The sequence below is a fragment of the Phasianus colchicus genome, chromosome 12 (assembly GCF_987193195.1).
Source record: "Phasianus colchicus chromosome 12, bPhaCol1.hap1.1, whole genome shotgun sequence".
In the NCBI taxonomy this organism is placed as follows: Eukaryota; Metazoa; Chordata; class Aves; order Galliformes; family Phasianidae; genus Phasianus; species Phasianus colchicus.
The window spans coordinates 1,531,814-1,544,560 of NC_143447.1; the positions used below are offsets into that span (position 1 = coordinate 1,531,814).

General features: G+C 45.4%; 1 protein-coding gene across 8 annotated transcripts in view; it reads left to right on the forward strand.

Moving 5' to 3' along the window:
* Positions 1–12,747, forward strand: part of CSNK1G1 (casein kinase 1 gamma 1) — an 87,960-nt gene that overhangs the window by 23,124 nt on the left and 52,089 nt on the right. The window contains exon 3 of one of the 8 annotated variants that reach the window (XM_090148583.1): positions 8,119–8,216. The exons of the other annotated variants lie outside the window; for them this stretch is intronic. The gene's annotated coding sequence lies outside the window, so the exon portion shown is untranslated. The remainder of the gene's footprint in view (positions 1–8,118; positions 8,217–12,747) is intronic. 8 annotated transcript variants of the gene reach the window in all.

The window sequence follows — 12,747 nt, forward strand, 5'->3', positions numbered from 1 at the left end:
TGCTGATCCTGCTATGAATTATAGTTGTCAGCTGGACTTTGTACGTACCTGTGATCAACCCAGCAAGAGGCAGATCCAGCTGCATGGGAAACTAAATCCTGCCTCGCTTTCTTTGGTGGATGAAGAGAATGTCCCAGTGTTCTATGGGTGATAAAGGTAGGACAAGAGGTGATGGCTTGATATTAAAAAGGGTGTGCTTAAATTAGGTGTAAGGAAGAAGTCCTTCACTAAGAGGGTGGTGAGGCCCTGGCAGTGCTGCCCAGGGCTACGCTGCCCCATCCCTGCAGGTGTCAGCTGAGTTAGTTAAGAGATGCTTCTGCTGGAAATGAGAGTGATTTAGTCCCAGTGGTTCTTCAGGGCGCAGTGCAGGTGCTCTGCTCATTCGTTTAGGAATTCCAGCCTTTGTTTTGGTGCTTGTTCTGAAATCCTGGATGCCCCCCACAGAACTATCACACAACTTCAGGAGGAGGTGACCTGAATCTCCATTTCTTCTAGTAGGAGAAGAGGCTGGCGCTTGCAGCACAGCTCTTGTGCTCCTTGCATCAGGTTTGTGTTTTCAGTCATTTTCAAAGCTAATGCATGATGATATGGTAAGGCTTTGCTGGAGTGAGCTTGTGAGTGACGTGCTCTTGGGCTCCTTGCTGGGTTTTACTGCGGTCACCTGCTGTTGTCATCTTGGCACAGTGAGCTGCATTTGTTTCTCCTTTAGCTCTATCCTAGATAGCTCCTTTTTGAAGTGTTATTGAATTATTTTGCTTACTAACTGAAGCTTTCATAATTGAAAAACTATGTTGAATTGAAATATCAACTAAATAATTGAAGTTGAGCATTTCCTATCCTGGTGGGAAGGGGAGGGAGGCTGTGCTACATCACAGTGTTTCAAAAACATGTGAGGGTGGGAGATGTGGCTGGAGTTTTAGCAAGAGCTATTGCTGCTGCAGTTAACACAAATGAAAGCCTTTATGCTCTTGGCATGCTGCTATTATACAGGATACAAAGAGAGCTACTGAAAATTACCAAACAGGGGAAGCAAACCTCCTCGAGAACATGCATTTATTTTGAGTTGTTCGAAGAATCATAATGTCCAATTGTCTGCAAGCTTCCCAACCGTTCATTTAGTGGAACAGCAGTCTGACAGCTTGCTGGAAAGGATGATAGCATCCTCCTGCAACTCTCCTTTTTTTGTTTGTTTTTATCCTCTCAGTGGAGTTCAGCCAGCAACCTGATGGAAAGCCACTGCCAAACTTGGGAACGTTGGCCCTTGGTGCTTCCCATTGCTTGGGAAGCTGTCAGTCTGTCCTGCTTGTGGGCAGGGTGTTGCAGCTCAGCTTCTAATTGAACGGTCCTGACTCCAACCTGTGGCTGCTCAGGGCTGGACTTGCTGCCTTCTGCTTAATTTCAGCTTCTCCCTTTGCTGCTAAATTGCTAAGGTTATTGCACTCTGGGCTGCTGCATGTTTGGAGATGGAGTGGAGCATTCTGGAGATGCTGTGATTTGGAGCAGCATTTCAGACTTAAGAGGTTTTGGGGAGCTGCTTGGGGGTTCACCTACAGTTAACCACTAGGAACAGCATGAAACAGAAAACGTTATGGAGATAAACTGATGGCTGTCTGAGAGTGGTTTGTGCACTTCCCTCAGGTTGTGAGAAACCTGGAGGTAAATGCTTAATTATTTCACTTGGAAGGCTTCAGAAGTTTTTCTCATCACCTTGAACCTTCTCACTGTGCCTCAGCACTCGCAGCTTGCTGAATATTAAACATGTCACCGTGTTTCTGAGCTACTATAAGAACAAAACCAGAAACAGTGCATATGGAGCTTTGACTCGCACCCAAACTCTGTAGTTGTGCTGGCATAAATAGATCTGTGAAAGCTGTTTTCAGACGGTGCAGGGATACTTGGTCTTGCTGATTTTGCTTATGTTGGGGAGGGGGAAAAACCACCAGGAAAAGTGAAGCTAATTAACTGATACAATATGTATCTGCTCACCAGATGGATTAGGTATAAGCTGCTTTCTTACAAACACTTGAATTAAAAAAATTGTCATGCAGTAACTGATCTTTTCCTAAAAACAACCCAAAACCTAGCATTAACTTGCAGCCACCACAGTAATCCAGGAAATGATTCCCTTCAGAGGATGTAAAATTGTAATTCTGTTGCTTTCTCAACATACAAGAGTGTAAGGGCAGTCAGAAGAGATGCGGGCATCATGTCACCTATATTTGGTACCATTTTGAGATAAACCAGAGGAACCCCTGCAGCAGTCAAGTCAGGTCCTTGCAGTCAGTGGTGAACAGCCCCACTAAAGAGCATGGATTTGCTAGCTGCTCCTAGGACTGGCACCCTTTGGCACAAAGGTCCTGAGTTGTGAGGACAACAGGTGCAGCAGAGATGCTGCATCTGAACATGTGTGCTGTGGAAGAGCTGCAAGGATGAGACAGATAGGGACTATCCTACTTTCTTCCTAGAAATGGTAGGCAGTTTCTAAAGGTAAACGCAGTTGCTGTTGCCTGCTTTTCATCCAGCAGCAGCAGAAGCTTACAGCCGTGTAGTTCATCACTGTTACAAGTGCAGGTTGGGAAGCTTCAGTAGCTTGTGGTGTTTGACATCTGAACAGGGGCTCTTTAGGCACAGTCAGGTAATGATCCATTCCTGAAAGGATTTGAATATATGTGGGTAGGCTTTCTCTGCTTTGGGATAGAGGAAAAGTGATAGATATCTTGCTTGACCTAAGCTGTAGAGCACTGAGCTCTAGAGACACTGAGAGCTGCAGGTCCCAAAAAGCTACATAAATCCAGAAAGAAGTGGGACAGGTTTACTCAAGGGGAGAGAATAAGTCGAACCATGCTGTAATACTGTTGCTTTGGGTCATGCAACAGTCTTCAAGTCTTTAGCTCCGATAGAGTATTACTGTTTTTCCATGCTCCTGCAGCCTTGGTCAGATATGCTGCTGTCCATCTAAGGTGGCACCAGGCGGACCTTGGTCTGTTTTCTCATGCTCTGATTGCTGGCAATGACTTGATTTTTCTTTTCTATCATACACAGTGAGTGATTCACAGCAATATTTCTAGCTGAATATGAAATTATTTCCAGGATTCAAAGCACAGAAGTTGACTTCTGACACGTGAGTGATGTACAGCCAAATATTGGGCATGTCGTTCAGATACTATCAGGAGATGCTGCCCTTCTCCTCAGAAATATGCTGTAGTTTTACTTCTTCCCATGCGGAAGAAATGCTTTGCAAGCTGAAGAATTGGACTTGTTTGTTTAGCTTTCTCAAAGTTATAGTGTTTGCGTGCAATGGAGCAGACACTGTAATGAAGTAATTCATCTTGGAAATACAGTTTAAAGATGATGCTTTGTATTACGGCGATCTGTGGTTGTGGGAGGCAAGCTTTTCAGCCTTAGAGGCTCAACCGCTTATTTCCCTGAAGGTTTGGTGGTGGGAAAGAGTTTGGATGAGAGCTTTGTGCCATTCAGAGGACAGAGACCCTTGATAGCCCAAGCACTTTTGACTTTTCTTGTTGGCTAGGTAGTAGGTCTGCATGAAACAAGGGTAAAAAAACAAACCACTTCTTGTTTTAGCCTTACATGCTCTTGTTATTCATAGCTCCATCAGTTTGTCCAAGAAAGCCTTGGGCTCCCTTTGGAAGACTTTGGCCTCCAGATATTGAAACACTTGGAGTGATGGCCTTAGGAGTTGCTCACAAGCATTAAGTAGCTTAATGTTCCCAACTTTGCTATTTTTCCTTTTTTTTTTTTTTTTTTTTTGGCAGCCTAAAGAGTCACTTCACTGCTCTTCACTTTGGGAAGGGAAGATAAGTCTATCTTAGTCTATGATAGTAAAATAAGGTGGAATAAGGTGTTGTCTGTGCTCCATGAGATTGATGCTTGTGAAATGAATGCTGAAGGTCCGTGTGAAGAAAGCTTCTATCTGCAACTAGTCAAAGGCAAAGCAACACATGCTTGTCAGGATGTGTGTTCTGTGGTTACAAATCTCCACAGGCACACGTTTTGCTTCTCTTCTTAATTCTAAAATGTACACTCATCTAGACTTAAGAGTGAAGTTTGAAAGGGCAGAATAGAAAGCTTTCAAGAGCCTTTTTGCTTTCTTATCCATCGCAGCATGGAAAGCTGCAGGTTATCACAAGGCTATTCTGGAACTTGGAGCAGCAAAATATCAAGCTGGCAGGAATTCCTTGAGGCTAATGCTATCGGTGGGTGACATGGCAAGGGGAATGTGCTCATCTACTCTAGTTTCCAGTTTAAAAGTCAGTCTGAAGTTCAGGTGTGCTTCATATTTTTTCCGGGTACATCAGAAATAGGTGATTTCTGCTTGTTGTTCCTGTGTGTTGTTTATTACTTTGGGCGTTGGCTTTGTTTTCGCTGCATCTCTAATCCAGGGGAAGCCGTAGGGTTGCATCTCTTTATATCAAACTCATGCCTTAATCTAATCAAAGGGACTTGTTTCGGTTCTTGGGAAATCTTTAGGTTTCTCTTGACAGTGTTACTAATTTTTTAAGCCATCCCAGGATGGGAAATACAGAATCATGGAGCTCTTCTTCCTGTGCTTGAAATTTCCTTGTAATCCAGTTTGAATATCAAAGTATTGTACAACCTTTCTTAGCACAAGACTGTACTGCTTCAATCTGACCATCAAAATACTCAGCTTTCCTTGAAGATCCAGCCCTGTTCGCTCATTCCTTGGCAATCCTGGTCCTAAGGAATGGCTCTGGAGTTGGCTGCTCAAACATTCTGTTCACGCAGTCTCAGTCTTCAAATTGTGTTGTTTGTTGGCCTCTTGCCCTAAAATACGTGGCTTATTCCCCTGGCTTTCACCTTGGGACTTCCCAGATGAATAGGGCAGGGAACATCCATCAGCAGCTTACTCCCATGCCCTACGCATGCTGATCCCCTAACAGAGGGACTGAATGACTGGAAACAGCAGCTTAGGAAGTGTGCTGTCAGTCCTTGGATAACGCAGTATCTGCTAAGGCCTGAGTTGTGAAGCTTTTATGTGGCTGCGGACAACTCCTCTCCTTTGTGTTTCACCACATAATTGGGCTCATGCTTTGTTATTTCCTTGGGTGAGGGAGCATCTTGGCTTTGTCAGAACAGCTGCAGAGATTGAAGGATTTTTCAATCCCATTTAACAAAGATGTCAATGCATGAATGGGTTCAGAAGCTTGCAAAACAGGAATACTGACACATCTGAGGCCAACACATAAATCTAATTGCTTTAGCAAAATGTTTCCTTCTGCTGACAGCAAGCCTTGACTTTGCTCTTATTCACGCTAGTTGGTATTTATAGGTATGTGCTTTGCCTTTCCTTCTGAACGGATTGCCGGACCATAAGCGGATAGAAGATTTGTTTGTTGTAACATAATATTTGCTTTACATGGGCATGTGTCAGGTTTACAGCAGACAGAGGAGCCAGACTGCAAGCTGTGCAAAGTCCTTAGCATCAGGGAAAGAAATGAACTAGAAGATGGCTTGTAAATCACCTCTCCAAAACTGAGAAATCTCTTCTGCTCCTGCCCCCTGCCCACCTGCATGCTGTTTCTTTAAGCTGATGTTGCTACATCAAATGCCTGAAGATCTGAAAGCTTGTATCAGTGTTGCTTGTTCCTGCTGCTCATAGTCGTTGCTCGAAACCGAGCGTGCTGTAGGTGGGCATCCAGTCCTGTCAGTTCTGATGCAACACGTGGGAGTGCTCCTTTGGGACAGAGAGAACGGGAGGTACCCAGCAGTAAGGCTTGTTTGCCACATCCCATAACCTCTGTGGTGATACCCCTCTGGCCCCAGGGACTGTAACTCCTGGTAGGAGTAGCTTAACCACTTAGGCCTATGTGTTAAAGTAGATGAGGTTTCTTGTGCTGTTAAAACTGTTTATTGATCCTGGAAACAAGCATTGCATGGTGCTGGGGTGTGGGTAGCAGTGCCATTCCCTCCCTGTGCCTCTCACCATGGATGTGTGCATGGCAGGGATGCTTTGCCTCACTGTGCAGGGGTTGTGCCAGCTGTCTTTGCCCACTCTTAACAGCTTGTGCTGCATCTAGCTCTGGTGAGGCCGCACCTCGAGTACTGTGTCCAGTTCTGGGCCCCTCACTTTAAGGAAGACATTGAGGCCCTGCAGCGTGTTCAAAGAAGGGCAATAAAGCTGGTGAGGGGTCTGGAGCACAGGCCTTATGAGGAGTGGCTGAGGGAGCTGGGATTGTTCAGTCTGGAGAAGAGGAGGCTCAGGGGAGCCCTTATTGCTCTCTATAACTACCTGAAGGGAGGTTGTAGTGAGCTGGGGGTCAGCCTCTTCTCTCGTGTAACTGGTGATAGGACTAGAGGGAATGGTTTCAAGCTGCGCCAGGGAAGATTCAGGCTGGATATTAGGAAATACTGCTTCTCTGAAAGGGTGGTCAGGCACTGGAATGGGCTGCCCAGGGTGGTGGTGGAGTCACCGAACCTGGAGGTGTTCAAGGAACGTTTGGATGTTGTGTTGAGGGATATGGTTTAGCAAGAACCATTGGTGATAGGTGGATGGTTGGACTGGATGATCTTATAGGTCTTTTCCAACCTTAGTGATTCTGTGATTCTGTGATCTCCTGGAAATTAACTTCCAATGGACACCTCCCCTTTTATCAGCAGCAGGGCAGTGTGATATCTGGCAATTCTTCTTTACGAACCCACGTTCAGGAAGGTAGTGTGTCTCATAGCTGGGCTGCTCCTCTGCAAATCTAAATTCATCCAATTACTGTGTACTTAAGAAAAGGAGGAAACTCAAGGAGCTTGATAGTGTGTGAATGCAAACAGTGTCAGCCAGATGGGTACAGCCAAAAGAAAAAACAACCTGCAAAGCTTATCCCAAGGCTTTTTGTGAGAAACTGGAGATTACTTGCTGCTACGCTGTGCTTTCTCCATGCCACCCAGACACTGCATGACCAGCTTGACAGCAGGCCTGCCAGCCTGCAGTGTGCCTACCCAGTGTTACCTGGCCCCACACAGCACACAGACATCTGTGAGTGATATCCTGGAGAAGTGGCACAGGTAGAAGAGTGTCAGGTGTGGTATGGGGATTGCTGATGCATCCTCAAGAGCCAAAGCACCCCTTCCAGGACCTGAAAGCTTTCTACGCCCCGTCAGCAGGTGTTCCCTATGATCCTGACTGCTTCCTAGCCCTCCTGAGAAATAACAAGGTACTGACATTACTCTGGGAACATATGCACCAGCCTGACTGTGTATCTTGAGTCTGATTGCTCTGCTGAGGAAGTGCAGGGTGTTACAGTGCTCATGTAGGTGCAGCCCATCTCATCACTGGCAGACACAGAAGGAAACCAGTAACCAAGCCTGTACCTTGCACTGGGAGGAGGCAGCTCAGAGCCATGCTGCAGGAGCGACCTTTGCTTTGTGTGAAACAGGAGGCTGGGCTGTTCCTCAGAGCTGTCACAGAGCTGCCAGGCATCTCTCAGCCCCCCTGCAAGGGGCTGCACGTCTCCAGCAGGTATTTTGCTTTGTCTGCATGTCGTTCTTGGCAACTTCTCAATCGCATAGACTATCAAAATCAATCTCTTCTGACAGCTAAACTGCTTCATAAGCATACACAGTTGGGAGCCTGGAAAAAAAGGAAGTCAAATTTCAGTGAGAAAGGAGGAGGTTATTTTTGATGGGCCACAAGGGTGCTGCCCTGTTGGATGGGTGTGCTTGGGTTTTTTGAGAGTTTGTTCTGAGACTGTAGCACAGCTGCAGTAAAGACTTCATGGAGTTATTTTAATTCCAGAATGAGAAAGGAGGACAAATTGTTAGATTTGGAGCCTGAAGCCTGCTGCAACAGTGCCTTCTGTATGGAGCTCTGTCTTACAAACTGTTCCTAGGGCTTGCAAGGCACCACAGATGCTTTTACTCAACAGTTTTGCTTGCTTGCTTTGTTCTACAAAATCTCTTTTTGACCAAAGTGAGCTGCATGTGACCCTACAAAGATGGAGGGAAGGAGTACGGGAGGATGAGGTGCAGGAGCTGCTGTCTCTGCCTGAATGCAGCTCTCAGATCTGTTTGCTTATACTCTTGCAACACATTCCTCAGCTCAAAGTGAGCAGTTTCATAACTGGGAGCACTGCTTCTTTTCCTCCCAAGCTGCCTGGTGCTCTCCAACCTGCACATGGAGCTTGTCCCCTGTTTGCCTCCAGCAGTGTGCTACGGGCCAAAGGAGCTTTCCCTCTGCCTGCTCTCAGGTACGTGGTTTCCTTCTTGAAAAGCAGCTTAGCTGCAAACCAGATATGTAGAAAATGCTGGTTGGGTTCCTGCCAGATGCCTGATCTAATGATACAAGCAGCAGCACAGCCCTGCGACTGCTGGAAAAAGCAGTGCCTGCAAGGGAGGAGAGGTGGAGTTTGTGCTTGAAAATGAAAAGGTGATCCGTGCTAAATCACTCAATATTGAGTTATCTTATGTTCCCTTTTACTACACTATTTGTGTCCCCTATTGGCATCACTCTTGCATTTCTTAAGAGCTAAGTATCCCTTCCTTCCCTGTGTTGCTGCCTTTCTGTTACCAGCTCTTATGAGGCATTTCAGGTAACAGGCAGGCAGTGTCCCCTGAGCACACGGGCTGCATGGTGCTGAGGAGCAGCTTTGACAGTCCTTGGCCAAACAGTGCCCACAGCAGCAATGAAGGCACACGGTCCCTCTTACAGCCATGTTTATTTGGACTGATTTCTGATATTCATCCTTGTAGAGCACATCTAGGCAGGGATTAATCTGCCTGGCTTATTGGTGTGTGTTATCTCAGTACCTAAATCATCACACTGTTGGATATTAGCATGAAGTTTCCTCTGAAAGGGCCTCCTTTTGATGCACCTTGCTAATTTCATGCCTTGTGCATGGAGGTGATTTCTTCTGGAAGGTTCTGCTGCTTTGTGTCGTGGTGGAGAGATCCTCATCCAGATCATTGCTGAGAGTGCTGCTTTTGGGATGGTGCACCGTTACACCCATATATATTTAGGTTTCAATTCCAGACTGGCTGCCCATATCTGTGGAGCTACCAGGTGTGATATCATGGATGCTTTCCCCAGCTGGAAGCCTGCTGATGTTTGCAGCTGTGTTCTGGACGTAGTACTATTCATGTACTGATGGATACAATTGGGGGACGATGCTGCTTCAGACTGCTGGCAAGCATTTTCCCAGGTCTCTGCTTTGCTTGATTGCAGAGGCTAAGATCCTCAGTCTGACTAGCAGCATCTGAAACTCTTTTTGAGAGATGTGAGCAGAGGTTTGTATCTTTCTAATTCAAGGCGACCAAGAGAAGACTGTTCTGCTCATTTGTACTCATCTTTTTGAGGCACTGTGAATTTTGGTGGGTCAGAGGAAAGGCAACTAGCTTCTAGACCTCTGGAGGTGGGAGACCTTTCTCTTATGTGTGGAAATAGCCTATAGCTGTATTCCACCTCTTCACTATTTAATAATGCTTATAGAATCACAAGGTTGGAAACGACCTGCAAGATCATCTAGTCCAAATAATAGTCCATTTCTAGTCCAAATCTAGTCCATATACTGAGTGGTGTTTGAATTTGTTCTTCTAGAGAAGATGCGTGTACCTGATGAGCGCTTAATTCTGGCGCACAGACAGGTCAGAATGAGCTTCTCAGCACTCTTTGAATTAGTCAGGGCTGTCTTTCAGCTCGAGTTGTGTTTAGTTAGCATGACTCCTACTTGCCCCTCGCTATTAAGGGATTGTTGCTTTTCTATGATCCTCCCTGTTCAAGTTCATGAGGACTTTCCTTCTGCTAAGAGGCACTTCCCATGAAAACTCTGTTGGCTTTGAGCTTAACACTTCCATTTTTTTCTCTGGGAGCAGAAAAAAAGCATTTAATGGTTTGGATTGTGCAAAGGAGGGCTGTTTTTGTTTTTTTCATGTAGCTGCCAAATCACCAGTCTTCTCAAGCTTCCCCAGCATGTCTGCAATTCATCCTCCAGGCTGCTTATCCTTGCCAGGCAGATGAAACAGTCACAGGCTATCAAGGTGCATCTGTGTTAAGTTCTGCTGTCAGTCTGATCCCAGCTTGCTCCAGAGCTGAAGCTGCTGAGTGGTCTCATCAAGGACTTTGCTCCTTGCTGGTGTATCACTAAGTGTGAATTACACAGTTATGCCCATCAGCTGCTATTCACCATCAGAGCACCTAAATTTGCCTGATGTGAGCTATTTCTTGAAGATGCAAGTGAATGTCTAGAAGTGGCCTTGGTAGGCTTGACCCTTTCTTCAAAACTGTTACCTGAAGGGAGGCAAGTGGTGTAGATGTACCTGGAGCTTTCATTTTGCTCTTAGATAACCTGGAAAAAAAACAGGGGTATACGTGGTTCTTAGATATCAGAGGAGAGAACGTCTGCTGAGTTCTCATCTGCCCTGGCTCTGCTGTAGACCTTTCACCACCGCCAATTTTTTTCTCATTTCCTCTATAGCATCCTCATAATTATCTGTTTCCTGGAACCTCGTCTTGCCCGATCTGTTTTTGCAAGTGCGCAGTATCTCAGACGTTTTGCTGGCCTTTGAGAGCCGTACAAAGGCTGGGGCAAGCTACTCAAGTAATCTCAAGGTGCAGCTCTCTGAAGCAGTGTGTGTGTGCAGGATTCCTGGTAGGGCTGCAGCGTGCAGCTGTGTGTGGGCTGAACACCTGCACTGTTCAGAGGTGCTTGTTGCTTACAAGCAGGGATCTGGCAGTCTGTCAGGCCTTTGTGCAGAGGGCTGCATGTCTGATTCCTGCAGCCAGCCTCAGAAGGTAGCTGGGGGCTCGTCTTTGCTCTTTTCTCCCTCTTCTGAGCTGAAGTAACAACTAAATGAGCCTCAAGTTTCGTATGAGGATTTTTTTTCTTGATTTTTAATAATTCAACAGTTGTAGCATTGTGCAACTCTTGACGAAGTGCATTAACTCACTTTCTGGCAGATCCTGGTTTGTAGCACTTATGTATGAATGTGCATGCGTGGATGCTGCATAGCTTCAGCTTGAGTGGGGAAGGGGAGCTGATGTACCCAGCTTGCATCACACAAATCACTTCTCTGAAAATGGTCTATTTCTTGTTTCAAGACTCTGCATGTAGAATAACTAAATTACTTCTTTTTCCAGCATAACATTCCTGCCTTTCATGTTGAAGGCTTATAATGGCATATAAAAGCTTCTGAGAACAAAGTTTGGACTGACTGAATGTGGGGATGCCAGGGCTACTCGTGGTGAAATAATCAACGACCAGCCCAAGTCTTGCTTACAACAAATAACTTGCCAGTATATTTGTTTGAGGATGATGTGATCAATATTTTTTAGCAAGGATCTTCAAGGAGAAAACTTCATGGATAAGACTTCAAGTGAGTTCACTTCTCAGGTGTTGAGAGTTCATTTGTGTTCATCCCTTTGTGAAGACTGGAACTGTAGTGTGTCAGATTGACAGTCCTGTGCATTCGAGAGTAAGGAATTGGAGATAGTGATCTGCAGTTATCTGTTCTTATCCTTTCCCAACAATTTAGACTTAAATACTATTTATACACCTCATCTTTTTTTCTGGTTTGTGAAGTTCTGAACAAAACTGCATAAGCTGAGCATGAAGTCATTTGGCCAAATGACTGAACAGAAGTGACTTGTGCTGTTTAAAAGGCATCTGCAACCTTCCAGCTTGGATAGAACTTCCCAAGTGTGGGACATGGGACACCATGTGCACTTACCAGCTTTGATGCTGCTACCAGCTTTAAACTGCAGCTGAGAATTTTTACCTACCTTTTCCACTTTTTCTATTGTTTTTCACAGTGTTGATGATGCTAAACCAGGTTACTCTAATGCTGTTTGGGAATGCTGATTTCTTCTGTGATGGGAGTTTGGATGCAGCTGGGTACTTGAAATGCATTCCCATGGTAGGAACCTTGCTGAGGGAATCTGAGGGAATCAGTATCTTCTAGCAGGTGTAGGAAAACCAGAAAGCTCTGGAGGGGAGGAAGCAGATGAACAAAAAAGAGGGCATATTTTTCATGACTGTCAGGAATGAAGACTGAGCATTAAGGCCAGAGTGGATGGGCACGGGCAGCCTGATCTAGTATTTGATCTAGTGGCTGGCAGCCCTGCCTGCAGCAGGGGGGTTGGAACTATGTGATCCTTGAAGTTCCTTCCAACCCAAGCCATTCAGTGATGCTGTGATTCTGTAGCTCACCTTCTGCACCTTTCTTTCCTACTTGCTTGTGCCAGCAGCCAAGTACCACAGCAGTATCGTCCTTTAGTCAAGCCAATGTGGGATATTAAGTCATCTGTTAATTTTACCCTTAGGAATGGGCAAATTACCATCTTTTTTTTTTTAATTATTGTTTTTTCCCCCTTGTCAGTAGCACAGAGACTCTACCAGAAATAGAGTAGTTCAGCTGTGCCCATGGCTGTGGAGCTGGATCTTCAGGGTCCCTTCCAACACGAGCAATTCTATGATTCTAAGTGAGTGATAAGGTGGCTTTGGAAAAAGAAGTTATTCTTGGGCCAGTTGCTGAAGGCTCTAGGTTTTGCACAGTATGAGCCTGGAAGCTGGTGACCTCATATATCCATCTGTTTATAATGTGTCAGTTGAGGGCCCTGGAGGATTTTAGTCTTTGAAGTCATGTAGGAAAAGTAGATCTTGTCTGGAAAACATTCTTCAGATCAGAAGATTTACCAAAAGTACTGCATGTGTGCATAGGGTGGATGTTGGAAAATGCAACAAGAAAGCGCATGTGGCTTGTCCTGAAGCAAGAGTTGTGGTGTTG